Genomic DNA, 15,533 nt, shown 5'->3' on the forward strand with positions numbered 1-15,533 from the left:
ATGTTCATGTTCCAGATGATTTGAGAAAGAAGGTGGAACCAAAGGCTGTAAAATGGAACCAAAGATGATTTGAGAAAGAAGATGGAACCAAAGGCTATAAAATGCATTTTCCTTGGATATCCTAATGAGAAGAAGGGATAATAATGCTATGATCCAGTGAGTAAGGAAGTATACATAAGCAAGGATGTCAGATTCAGTGAATATGAATCATGGCACAAGCCCAAAATTGTAGTGGATGTTGATTCCTATGAAAGCAGTGATGGTGATGGATATGGAAGGAAAATTTCAGCAAATAACAAGACTGAAAATCAGCATGTGGAAGATGCTTTAGGACCTCAAAAGAATGTGGAAAGCAGTGGCAATTACAGTCCATGGAGTGGTAGGTTGAGAAGTGCACAAAGGAGTGGAAAAGTTGCCAAAGGAAAGAGACCTATGGTTGAAAGTTCAGAAGATGAATCTATAGATGATGAGTATGGCATTCCGCATGTTAAAACACCTGGCACTAGAAGTGTAAGAAAGTATGTTCTACCACAATGCTAGATCAATTGAGACACATGATAGTGCACCTCAATTGAGAAGGTCAGAAAGGATTTATAATGAGTTCATGAAGATGCATTATGCATACATGGTTTCTTATGTACAACATGTGGAGCCTACATGCTTTGAAGAAGCAATAGAGAACAAAGAGTGGAGACAAGCAATGGATGAAGAGATGGATGCACTAAGGAAAAACAAGACTTGGGGTATGGTGAAATTACCTCATGGCAAGAAATCCATTGGATGTAAATTGGTTTATAAGGTCAAATGTAAGTCGGATGGTTCCCTTGAGAGGTATAAAGCAAGGCTAGTTGCAAAAGGATATGCACAAACTTATGGTTTGGACTATGAAGAAACATTCAGTCCAGTAGCTAAAATAATGCAGTGAGATTGGTGATTGCCTTAGCTTCTATCTATGGCTGGAAGCTTTATCAAATGGATGTGAAAAATGCATTTTTGAATAGCAACTTAGAAGAGGAAGTGTACATGGATCAACCAGAGGGCTATGTAGATCCAAAATACCCACATTATGTATACTAGTTGAAGAAGTCTTTATATGGACTGAAGCAAGCACTAAGAGCATGGTGTGATAGAATCAACAAATTCTTATGCAGTATGGGATTTTAGCAGAGCAAAGCTAATTATTCACTTTATGTGAGGCATACAGAAGATGGTATGGTTGTTGTTGTTATCTATGTTGATGATCTTATCATTACATGTACACTTGAGAAGGAGATTGCTGAAGTCAAGCATGGGTTACATAAAGAGTTTGATATAAAGGACCTTGGTTTGTTGAGATACTTCTTGGGTATTGAGGCTATTGACACAACTCATGGTATATGGCTGATACAAAGGCAATATGCCTTGAAGTTGTTAGAAAAATATGGCATGACAGGGTGCAAACCGGTTGATACACCATTGGATCAAAATGTTAAGTTGATAGATGATGGACCTTATGTTGAGGATGTCACTATGTTCAAAAGATGGTTGGTAGTCTTATCTACTTGACCATTACAAAACCAGATTTGAGTCATGCTATTGGATTGATAAGTCTGTTTATGTAGAAATGATGCAAATCACATTTGGATGTAGTGAGAAGAGTTCTTAGGTATGTGAAGAAGACAGTTGGCTATGGCTTGTTTTATGAAAAAGGAATCAAGTCTACTTTGTTTGGATACTCAGATGCAGACTTGGCAAGTAGCTCTATGGATAGAAGATCTACTAGTGGCTATGCATTCTCATTTGGTTCAACCATGGTAAGTTGGAGCAGCAAGAAGCAACCTACAGTTGCTCTATCAAGCACTGAAGCAAAGTATAGAGGCATTGCATTGGCAGCATGTGAGCAAACATGGCTAAGTTTGATCTTATATGCCATGGGGATAGAGATTGATGGTGGAGTCATTATGTATTGTGACAATGTTAGCAGCATTATGTTGGCAAAGAACCCAATCTACCATGCAAGGACAAAACACATAGAAGTGCACTATCACTTCATTAAAGAAAAAATCATTGATGGAGAGATTGACTTGGTCCATGTGAAAACAAATGACCAAGTTGCTGATATCTTTACCAAAGCATTAGGTAAAGATAAGTTTGAGTACTTCAAGAGTGCACTTGGAGTCTTATGTGTGCCAGCTCATTTTGAGCTTGAGGGGGATTGTTGATAGATATGACATGCACTAAGTCATATCCTATGGTTGTATGTATCTAAAGTAGAAGCATATGTAAAGTGTTTGTAAGTTGAGGGTATCTATCACTTTGAGGATACCACTTGTAGGAGACTACGAGAATGGAAGTATGAAGAAACAAAAGAAGATGTACATGAAAAAATGGTTGAGCCTCCATATCCCATGCCATCCACTCTCCGTTGCGCATCTCTCCCCCTCTCTTTTCAATAGCCACTTTTGTGATAGGAGGTCTACTTGGATTGCATTTTGACAGTGAGCAAAAATGGGTAGAAATAAGGGAAAAAACAAAGCTAATGAGGATGTCCATCAACAAATCAAGGAAGGATATGAAACAATACTTGAGCCACATCATGATGAAGCAAAGTCACAAAAGTATGGTGCATATAGCATTCTAAATACCACACTTTGTAACCATGAAACTGGACAATGTTCGATTCAGCACACGGAGCTAGTTTCTAAGTTGGACCAAGTGGTGAAGCAAATGATTTAGTCAAATGCCCAAACCAAGGAAGTCATGGAGCACATGGGACACTCTACTAAGGACTCCTTGGAGAAATTTTCTTCTTCCACCACTGAAGAGTCTTTGGATAAGCATAGTGCTAAGATATCCATGCTTGTGGCAGCACAAATAGCAAAAAAAGAAAGTAAAGATAAGCAATCATTTCAGTAGTCATTTCAACCTTTGAATCCTAATCCACAGCATGGTATCATTAGAAAAAAGGATATACCACATACTACTTATGAGATTGGGGAGACATCTTTTAGGACTAACGAGCCAATTTTGAGCATTCTTGCATTTAACCCTACTCTAGGAGCCAGAAGTTAACCATTTGTTCCTCCAAGAAGATTTCAAACCAATTATCACAAGGGAGCTTCTAGTATTTCAACTCCCATTGGTAGCTATATGGACATGTATCCCTAAGCATCAAGTGGGTAGCAAGGCTTTGTAGAAAGGGAGCTCTATGGTAAAATAATGTTGTCTAAATATAGTGGCCCTTCATCTTCAACAACAAATTTGGAGGAGTGGACATCAAAATTAGAGTGGACTATGAAAGAGAGGAGACAAAATAATATATAGATACATACATCCACACAAAGATACATACCTATAGATATATAGATATAAATACACATGCATATACATGCACACACATAGTACACAACATGCACAGATATGAGGTGAAAAAAGATGAGAGACAGGGGACTCAAGAGAAAAGAAGGTAGGAGATAAGTGAAAACTAATGAGAAAGAGATCACCAACCATTCTCCCAATTCTTCACGCGTAGAATGGGAAGTGAGAGAATAAGAGTAAATGATTGGAAGAAATAACATATGAGAGATCAATTAAGTGTTAACAAATGTGCATCACACATACACACACACATTACACACTAAGTGTAATATAAAGAGATTATTGTAGAGGCATGATATTACATTACACATATGGTTTCTTCTTATAGCTTATATGGCTTAGAGTGCAAGCCATAAAACCAATTTAGTGTGCAAGTCACAATTCCAAAATAAGATGCTTATGTGAGAACATCTAGTCACATGAAGTGTCTCTTCGGATGTAGAGTGTCCCAAACCACAATCATGCAAATCACTAGGAATGCCTAGGCAAATAGTGCCTAATGGAATTTGCAAGTAAAAGAAGCAATGATACTCCAATATTATACTTAGTACAAGAAAAAACAAGTAAGAAATGATATTAAACATTTTGGGAAATGAAATCTAGCCAAGTTTTTGCAATGTTTGCATATAGGAAATTTGAAAGTGCAATTGAGTGCAAGCTTTCTAAGAACGGATTTTAAAAGTACGTCCATTGGAAAATGCTTTATACTCAAGGTACATTATGGAGCATTGTTCAAAGTTCTATGCACCTTAATATATTTTAAATCATGGTTTGGGTTGCCTAGAGGTAGAGGCCAAAATAATATCTCTCAAAAGCTCTCATGACTCCCTCTCTCTCTCTCTCTCTCTCTCTCTCTCTCTCTCTCTCTCTCTCTCTCTCTCTCTCTCTCTCTCTCTCTCTCTCTCTCTCTCTCTCTCTCTCTCTCTCTCTCTCTCTCTCTCTCTCTCTCTCTCTCTCTCTCATTTTGCTCATTCATTCATGCAAATACATGATCCATGCCACACATAAAAGGTGTCCATCTATGGAAGTCACTCAATCTATTTGTGTCCACCTTTACATTTCAGGACACACACATTTAAATTTCATAACACATATAATTTTATACTATTTAGAGTGGCATAAATTCAAAGGAATACTTACACAGAATATGCATTATTTATACAAATATACATACTTGTGAACTCTGACGACACACAATATGCTTTGTTCAAATTACATTCACAATACACCTTAAAATATTCAAATCCACTTTTAGAGAAAAGCCATATCAAAAGTGCATGATATTAAAAGGAAAGATACCTAATTCTCATGGGGGTTTAAAAGGATAATTTAGAGGCAACTTGACAGTTCTTTATTGCAATAGCAAGAGCTAAAATTGCCAAAATTAGACCTAAGTTAGTCTCCAATTATCTAGCACAAATAGTAAACAATTACATTTCAAAAATAAAAATTGAAGAAACAATAGATAACCTTGCTAATGGAAAAATTCTAGTCCTAGATGGACTCCCCAATGAATTTTACAAAGAATTCTACAATTATCTAATTCGTTCTCTCCTCCAAGCATGAATCCATGTAATATGAAGCCCTGCCCATAGGAAAAAATCAAGGGATCATTACCCTTATCCATAAAAGGATGACAAGGAATATCTATCAAATTGGAGACTAATCACCTATCTATCTTTAGCCTACAAAATATTTGCTAAGACCTTAGAGGAGATAGAGCTCCCATCTAGAGAGATAGCTATGAAAAGAGCAAAAAGGATAGTATATCTTGGACTTGATCATTGGATTGTGGGAAGGGTTTCAACATGCACAAAAAATGAATCAAGATTTTACATTCTTCAAAATCAACTTTGATCAATCTTATGATAGGCTAGGCTAGTTCTTTATTCTATAATCTCTTCACGATATGCAACTGGGTAGGGAATTCATCAAATTTCTAACCACTCTCTTTGGTAATGCAAGTGCCAAAGTAGTAGTAATTAGGGAGCTCTCATCCCCCTTCATGTTGTTTGGATTAATAAGGAAATATTTCCCATTGCCCCCCTACTTTTTGCTCTCTCAATTGATTCCCTAGGTTGGCTCATGAAAAATGAAGTAAAAGAGTGTAGACTCCAAGGAATCAAACTTCGAGATAACTCAAATATGGCGCTCAATTAGTCCACTCATAATACAAATGGAATGATTAATAATTAACCACTATCTAATCAAAATCCTTTCGAATTGCATAGAAACCTTCTACCTAGCATCAAGGTCAATTGTGAATCGAACCAAGACATGCATCAAAGTCCTGATAGAACCACCAACTCAATGGCTACTAGATAAAGGATGTAAAATAATTGAGGAGGGGAAAGCATGTAGGTTACTTGAGATCCCAATGGGATTTGGGGTCAACCTGAAATAAACATGGGAGTGGGAGATGAATATGGTTAAGAAAAATCTTGATTATTTGAAATGAATGTAGTTCAACTTTGCATGTATTTAGTTGCAAAATACATTTGATCATCCCTTCCACAATGTACTTCTTATCATGCTAGAGGTCATTTAAAGATGAACTCAAACACTTAGAAATCTTAGCTCAAAACTTTATAGAGTCAAGGGATAGTAAGAAATCCTAAGGTTTCCTTGGAAGATAGTACCTTGCCAAAAGAGGAGGAAGAGTTAGGTAGCCCAACCTTCTTACAATGGCAAATAAGATGTCAATAAGTGGATTGTTAGTGCCTTTTCCCATGATGAATAAAAAACAAATGCAAGAAGTTCCAACTTAAGAACATCCCAAGATGGAAAAATCATGAGGCCCAAACAAATAGCAATTAAAATTACGATCAAGGTATGCTTAGATCTTGTCAAGAGTCTATGGAGTGCTTGCCAACCATATAAGGAACTCATAAGGTTATCCCCAATATGGAACTTCACCCTCCCTTGGTATGCCTCTAATCTTATACTATTCAATATAGTTCATAGGTTTGTGGATGGGCTTCCTCAAGCTTACAGAATATTAAAAAAGGAGTCAAACAAATGGAAAGATCTATGGGACTATAAGATTATTGAACTTGGAAAATCCTAGATAGCTCTTCAATTTGACCCAAGAAAAAATCCAATTGATTCAACAAAGAATCAATTTCTAGGGTGGCCCAACCCTAAGCAAGACCATTCAGCTAAACATCAAATTCAACTCGAGAGGTTTATGTTAGCTAAATGACAAACCATTAAAACCCCTACCCAATCTAAAGAATAAGCCAAATAGTTTGCAAAATAAGCTCAACAAAATGTGGGAACTAAGTTGGAATCACCAATATTGGTCACATCGATTTCAAATGTTGTGGAGCAACAATATCTAGCCAAAAGCTTCCTACTTTATGTGAACAATATTGTTTAAAGCTATCCAAACAAACAATAGAGCACAAAAAATCAGAATAGAAAATGGTCTCCTTCGTAGGTGCAAAAAAGAGGTAGAAACAATTGGGGAACAATTCCTCATCTATTATTGAATTTCCAAGAAAACTCTAATATCTTGAATTTTTTGCACATTCTAATTCTCTCCTTCCACCCAAACACACTATTATAGAAGGAACTTTTACTAGGAAAATTTATGGAATTCTACCTATCACATGGAATTGGCTCAAGAGTAGATATGCATGAATAATGCAACTTTCAAATGGCTCTAATACTGATCTTTTGAATGACAATGGGAGTGAAGATTGAACAAGATCACAAGAAGTGGCAGAAGAAGAAGAAGAAAATGAAGGGAGATGAAGAAGAAGAAAGCTAGGAACTCAAGAAACTTTGTGTGCATGAAAAGAGAATGTTGTAGATGGAGAAGAGAGAAGCCTTTTGGGAAGAAATATTTACATTATCATGTGCATATGTCTTAGAAAGCTTGCACCATAGAGCTGTCCATAAGCTTAAGCTTTATCAGTCTGTAACACAAGCAACTCATCCATGCAACATCAGGCCTCCATATCATTACTGGCACACTACGTAGTGCAAAAAGCTTCCTCATACGCTACTATAGCTACAATCTCATTGCCATGAATAAAAGTGTGATGTTGACAGTAAGTACAAGTGCAGTTGTAGCTAGTGGAATATCTATCCTATCAACCATAGTCCATTACCAATTTAAGATACCAATCCGTGCACAACAATATCCTATATCATTGCAAGAGACATATGAGTAGTACATTGCAATAATAGAATCAAACATGATCATCATTGATGAGATGTCAATGTTGACACGAACAACATTTGACATAATACTACACCAAATAGTCAATATCTGCTAATGCTTCCTACTCAATCCAATTAAGGAAACGTTCGTGGAATTGTTCCAAGACCTTGCACAGTTGCCATCAATCTGCAACCATCACACCAATTTTTGCCAGCAATATCACCTTACCTCATCAACATATTGGACATGTGCAACACTACACCCTCCACACTTTAGTCTAATATGCTCAAGACCTGTCATTCTTACAATACCTAATATGCTCAAGACCTATCATTCTTACAATATCCAACCAAGGAAGAGATACAACAATGCCTAGACGAGTGTATCATTGATCATAATGAGGTTATAAACTTTGTAGACTAGAGAACAACAATCATATGCATACACAAGGAAGATGTTCATAAACACAACAACTATTGCATATTACACATCCGAAGAGAGTTACACTATCAATCTTCAAACAAACACAATTGAAGAGCCAACATTGTAGAGCTAGTTATAAGATAAGAACTTCCATGAGATAGAAGAGATAGCAATCAAAGTGATCGCAATGATAACAAAGAATATCGATCTTATTATAGGTGCAACAAATTTAGCCACATGTAAAATTGATCATATTGAAAGAACAAAGACAACATGATCTCCATAATCTAAGTCACAATCCAATCAACCAACCAACGATTAACATTGTGACATAGCAAGCACCAATGTAAGGCACTAAATAGCAAGTGGTACCACAAATCAACATTCTCACTAACGCTTGCTGTGGGAGCTTTTGCTCAACCACCAAGACCCACGGACTGTTTATTGTTCAAGTGTTCCAAGTCGATCACTAATGGCTACCTCTCACATAGCCGACGCGCCATCCATATCTACGGGTGTAGTGAGCTTACCTCCATGCCGATCGAGTTACCTCCTCTCCCGTTCACTCCGGTAGCTCCATGATTCAAGTGCAAGCTTCAAGCAAGCTCCATCCTCAAGCTCCACGCTTCAAGATCCATCATCATGAGCAAGAGAAGAGAAGAGAAGAGAAGAGAAGAGAAGAGGAGAAGAGAGGAGAAGATGGAGAGCTTCTCCTCCCCGGTCCCTCACCCTCACACTCTCCCACTCCCTCTCTCAAGCACAAGCTCAAGCAAGCAAGAAGAAGAAGAAGAAGAAGAAGAAGAAGAAGAAGAAGAGGAGAGCCACTTTTGGCCACGCACAAGAATGAGCTTCTCATTCCACTTTTGGCTTTTATACTTGCCCTACTCCTCCTTGGGCGCTCTTCCCCTTTTTACATGACCGGCCATTGGCCTAGGTCCTCTTTTCCTATTTCCTTCCTATCCTTCTTGCTTCTTCTCCACCACCCGTCTATCTTTACAATTTGCACAAGAGAGAGCCTGGCACTCTTTTACAAGATTTCAGGGTGCGCCTTTGTATTTTAAAATGCACCTTTCCCCTTTTGCATTTGCCTTGGACTTTTAAGGTTGCCCTTGCGCTTTTGGCCTTTTCTCTTCTTCTTTCTTCAATCAGGCTATCGTTTTTCCGCCTTTGCCCTACGTATTTTTTATTTCCTTTTGCTTTCTTCGTGTTGGGGTTAACATTACCCCCCTCCTAGACGAGTGCCAATCCCATGGCACTCTTCGTCGAAGGTAGCATGCGGAGCTTGCACCAAAGACGTGGGTGGAAGGGACTGTTTTGGTTTGCCTTGGAGGAGTTCTGATGTTGGTGCAGATGAAGGTCGTTGGTGGCACTTTGCTATTCTGATTGGCTGGTGATATGATTGTTGTAGGTGGTGATAGGGCTACTCTTTGTTGGGAATGGTCACTCATAGCTAGCACGGGTGTTGGTGTTCTCGGGATGCTCATGGTGGATTTTGCTCGTGATGATTCTCTGGTGGTCTTGCATGATGAAGTAAAGGACAAGAGTTCAGAGTTGAGTGTTGATGTAGAGCTAACAGCGCTTTCGTTGGAGTCTTTAATACCTGCAATTGGAAAAGCTCTCATGTGGTCTCTCCCTAAGGGGTAGTGCTAGTCTTCTTATCATGCACAAGACATATTTTGATTAGTTTGGGAGACAAGTCAAACTCTAAGCAAGCCTGAAGTATTGTCCTGCACTTGAGGACCCAAACCGTGTATAGGTTATAGTGTAAATATTAAGTGAATACACGTGCGTATTTAGGTATTACTTAGTTAGAAGACCTGGTTCCTTGTATAGTAATGGGTCAATGAAGCAAGGGGCTAAGTTGATGGAAAAATTTGTGGATGAAGATGGGGAGTATACTTGAAGATTGCTTGAGACATCATTATGGTCTTGTCAAGGCTTATGTGCTTTTGGATCCAGCTTCTTCCTTTTTTCATCTGGAATATGCACATAAGCAAGATAGCCAAAAACTTTCATGTGACTTACATCCGGCTTATAGCCATATAGCTTCTCAAACGGTGTAATCTCATGAATACCTGCAGTGGGAGTCCGATTCAAGATATACATGGTTGTCATAACAGCATCAGCCCAATAATAGAGTGACATCTTCTTCTCATTCATCATGGCACGAGCAGCTTCCATCAAGACCCAGTTCTTCCTTTCAGCTACCCCATTTTGCTGAGGAGTGTAGCTGCAAGTAAGCTGCCTATGTATGCCATTTTCAGCAACTCATTTGACACATACTCCCCACCGCTATCTGACCTCAAATTCCTTTTCAACCTGCTTTTTAAACTACTGAAAAACAGCAAACACCTCATCCTTTGTCTTCAGAATGTAAACCCAAGTATAGCGACTGTAATCATCAATGAATGTCACATAATACTTCAAGCCTCCCATGGATGCATTATGGGCTGGCCCCCAAACATCAGAGTGCACTAACTGCAATGGACGTGTACTCTGCCTTATATGCCTGACAAATGGCAACCTTGACTGCTTACCAAACTGGCAAGCATCACATACATGACCAATATCTGAATATTGGAACTTGGATAAACCTGTAACAAGCCGTTTTTTCTGCATAATTTGCAGCCTTTGCAAATTTACATGCCCCAATCTCTTGTGCCAAATTTCCAAGTCTCTAATAGTGCCAGAACCATGGGCAAACATGGCTAAACTCAGCTCTGGCAAGGTAACATCAAGAGTAAACATTCTGCCCCATTCCTGTGACCACGAGCTATTAACTTGCATCCATTACCAGACTCTTCAATAAAGCAACCATGCTTGTTGAATCTAACCTACAAGTTCTACTCCATCATCTGACCAACAAACAGTAGGTTCTTCATAATCGAAGGAACATGCAATACATCATGCAAATTTTTCTTTTTGCCATCATGAACCACAAGAGGCACTTTGCCTTTATGCTCAATGCTATGTTGCGTGTCATCACTTGCACGGACATAGCCATTTTTTTCAGCCACCATATCAGTGAACCAATCACCATGAGGAGTCATATGGTTCGATGCCCCTGAATCAATATACCAAACTGCATCATCAGTGGATTTTTCAGCAACTCTGTCTTTTACATACTGCATGGCAAACAATCTATCTCCTAAAGTATCATTTGCCTAACTAGATGTAGCAAAATGCCCATGTTGTTTGCCTTTCTAATTGCCCTGCTTCTTCCAGTAGTCCTTGGCAATATGCCCATACTTTTCATAGTAATGACAATCCTTATCCTTGTTCGGATTGTCAGATGGACGCTGCTATTGCCAGGAGCCTCTACCTCTAGGGCTAGATCTCCCCTTGCCTCTAAAGTTTCCACCACTTCTTGCATTTGATATTTGCTGGTTGTTATTGCCATAGGATGCATTTTGCTGGCCTCCTCTGCCAAATCCATAGCCTCTACCACGGTTTCCACAGCCACATTAATTGGAATAGAAAACTGCATCCTTGTTTTTAGAACTACTAGATCCTACAGCCAAACCAAGCATAACCTCTTCATGGATAAGCAATGCAACCAACTCATTGAAATCAGGCATTTTAGCCCGCACATACACAGAAGTGTCAAAAGACTTATACTCAGGCCCCAAGCCGTTCAAGGTCACAGCAACCATGTCTTCATCTTCAACCTGTGAACCAACAAATGCCAACTGATCTGCAATGGTCTTAACCTCCGTGACATAATCCTGTATAGATTTACTCCTCCTCTCCATGTTGTTGAACTTCTGCTTCAACTGTATCTTCATGGCACTTGTGGTTATGCCATAATACTTGACCAAAATGTCCCATGCATCCTTAGGAGAGCTGCAGTTCTTTATTTGCATTACCATGGCATCTGAGATACATAAAGAGAGCCAGTGCAAGACTCTACGAGCTCTTTTTGTCCAAGCTCGGTGTAATCGTCTTTGATTAGCTGTAGGTCAATCTGGTAGCTCAGGTTCAGCTTCCGCTCTAGTCATCAACTCCCAATAGCCTTTCCCTATTAAGAAGTTCTCCATACGGAACTTCCATATGGCATAATTGTTACTGTCAAGCTTTTCCCCCACTATCTGGGTTATATTGTCAGTCCTTTCTACATTTGCCATGTTGTACCAGACACTATTTAGTCACTGCCTAACTTCCTGCAAGCCAACAAGTCACTCTAACCAACCTCAGTCCTTGACTATTTATGACAGTTTTCTGCAACTATTCTCTGCAAAAAACTAGGGTATTTCAGCCCTTTACAACCTCAAAAACATCCACAAACATGCAGTATAACCCGTAGGTACATCAGTAGTACATAGACTTTGCAGGTATTGTAACTCTGTGTCATGCAAGCTTATTGCAGTAAAGAGAATACGCAGTCTGAAACTTGTAGTTTTTTAGTTTACCAACAGTGAATTTACTATCAAAAACCACTTTAAAACATGTCATACATGCTCCAAACTTTCCCAGACATTTGCTAGTATATATAGGCAACTAGACATAGTCATACGGGCACAAACAGTGCATATCCAACAAGTACAAGTGACATAAATCTGCTCACAGATTGTATACAGCCAATAAACTGTCAAACCAAGATGTATTTCAGCCCAAGAGATCCTCAAGCCACTTCATACATATGCCACTATGTGTAGGGATTAATACATAACCATACGGGCATTCGCAAACTCTCTGTCTTCAAGAAGTAATGTCAAAAAGTACATGGACTGTTTATGTCCAGCCAATACATTGTCAAAGCATTTATTCTCTGATTCAAATTTCAGTTTTTAAGAGCCTTCAATGCTCATCTCAATGCTCATAGCATTCAACAATCATATCCCGTACCATACAACTCCCTGTATAGGTAACAAAGGCATGTATTTCTTCAAGTCAATGAGTGTATGATGATGAGAGTTTTATGACAGTTTTCAGCCTATCATAAAATTTTAGATCTGAATATTTTATCAATAAAATGCAACCCAGATGCATCAAACTCAGTACATATGCTTCTTGAATGAACCCTCACTTTAGTAGAGCTCAAAATGCTCATCAAATCTTTAGGAGGACTCTAGTGTATGTTGCCTTGTTCAGTGACAGTTTCCAGCCATTTAAAAATTCCAGATTTCAATATTTTTGCTACCAAGACTTCAACTCATAAGCGTACCAACCAATACATATGTCTGCATAAGCATATCTATGCTCAAATCTCATGTCGAAGATACATACATGCTATGTATTCCCTATTTGTAACAGACCTGGACTGCATTTCAAATCTGAAGTTCACTGCTCCAGCTCATACATCAGCTCTAGACCAAGCAATGGCTTATCAAGGCATCAAAGGACCTTCCAAGAAGCATTTTCAAGCTGGAGATCAACTAGGTAGTGATTGATATCTTCATTAGCAGAGCAGAAAATGACCATTCAAGATCAGGCACAAACACGCCAGCAGCCCTGGGGGTTTCAGCAGCAGGTATACTCCACAAGGATAGTTGATGCTTGCTCTTGAGTACTCAATGAAGCCTCTACAATGCTTCAAACAGGCCAGGACAACCCTCTTGTATAATGACAACCCAAAATGACAAAATGCATACCTTCACAGATACACGAGAGACAATGTAATGGAGCAGCAACCTGACCTTCAGGTTGCTCATCATCTTCCATTATTTTTATAGACTACTAACATAACATAAGTGTATAAAATAGTACTAAGGTCCATAGGACCATTCACACTGGGTCTAAGACCACCGACTTATTTAATGTCCCACACTTGTTGATACAACTGGACACAGCTAATGTCGATCATACATACTGACAAGAGAGTAATGGGAGCTTGATATTCTAACAAATATGTGCTTTCTGCAGAGGTGTCCTTGGGTTCTCATCCAGTGGCACTTCCGTCATGGCTCTTGTTTCTTGGTATTCCTGTCACTTCCTCCATAATGGTTCTTTGTGGGGTTGGTGGTCTTGTGGTGACTTGGATATTAAACACTTCTAAACATTGACCTATGTCATTCTACATTCACTTGGAAAGGCGTGAGAGCACATGCAAGTCACATGCTTCAACCATAATGAAAATGTCCAGCTAAACAAGACATTGCCAACCTGAATCCCTTAGTTTTGACTTGATGCGTATCACTTGCACTTGGTCATCATTGCTCATGGGGTGTGTTGGCCTTTGCTTCTTTTGGTATTATTTACACAGTCACAAAACACGTTGTTTATTTATGTACATGTTCATGAAACCATGTCACTTCATGAGGATAAAAGCCAATTGTAGAACTCCGGATTGTACTGGAGTGTGGCACACGCATCTAGTACTCATGGCAGCTTACTCAATACCGATAGATATTTTACAACATCGAGTAGCATGGAACCTTGTCTGAGTCTACTGGCAACATGTAACTCCTCCTCAGTGAGAACCTTATAAAATAGAGAGTTCTCTTAGCTAGTTTCAGCTAAGTCCGTACCTTGAATGGCAGTTAGCACTCGAAAGGAAGTTGGTGCCACATAGGTTGGGTCTCTTTGAGACCGCCATTTGGCCAATCACTCCTCTGAGACTGTCATGATCTAGGCTCCTAGTTCGGCCATTGCAATGCGGTTTTCACACCAACGTTATTCAAATTGACTTCAACCCTTTGATAGTCGCTTTAATTGCTCTATCTCTAAGAGATTTGGTTGGCAGAGCACATCATTGAATGTTACAGTTAAGCGTAGTTCGTCGGCTTCCTCATCAGAGATGAGTCGCATGCGTGCATACAGGAGCATGCCAGGACATAGACACACGCGAACACTTTGAGCTTAGCATCCAACTCAGTTAAGCATTCTATGAAACTTCTATGTTCAACGAGGGCTTGCTCGGTTGCTATCTCATGCAAGGTTCTAGGAGTTTGCATGGGCTTCAGCATAGCTAGGGGCTCAGGTCTAGACGAGCAAGTTTGGCCAATGCTAGGATTTCTTATGCTCCTGGGATTTCCATGTTTCTCCTGAGGCTTTTGTCATTGCGTTATGGTTCTCCTTGGATGTGACTGGTATAAATTTGTAACCCTGTTGTGACAACGTTGTATCCACTCTTGATTGGTCAATGCGAGTTCTATCATCGGTGGATTGAGTGTTGAAAGCAACCATTGATGGTAACAGCTACTTTGATTTTTTAGAGCACATGGATGTGTCTGAGGTTTCACCGCTACTAGGAGAGGCATCAACGGGGTCATTGGTGGATGGACTCGATGCTTTATTCCTTAGCTCTCCAGTGCTCTTGGTGTCAATGTTCTTGGGGTCCCCAACCACCTATAACTGCTCTCGTTTTCGGTGTTTTCTCCTCTTTTTCTTGGTCAGTGAAGGCGCATCTCTCAACGACTTAGGACCCTGGACTAGGTCAACTGTTGATGTGCTTGGTTCGGCCTCAGCATTCTCTTTCTCTAGTGTGTCCTTATGGGACATAGTCGTGGCCTGCTGAATAGCCTCGCTAGGGTGTGAGGGTACAACTACCTCCCTTTTTGGAGAGTCAAGCCCTTCCCTTCTGTTTAACTCCTCCAGCCTAGACTTTAGGCGCTTGCGAAGTGCTAGAGTTGTCAATGAAGTTGGT

The sequence above is a fragment of the Lygodium microphyllum genome, chromosome 19, assembly GCF_053477565.2.
Source record: "Lygodium microphyllum isolate KBCC chromosome 19, Lygodium_microphyllum_v1.1.10, whole genome shotgun sequence".
Taxonomy (NCBI): Eukaryota; Viridiplantae; Streptophyta; class Polypodiopsida; order Schizaeales; family Lygodiaceae; genus Lygodium; species Lygodium microphyllum.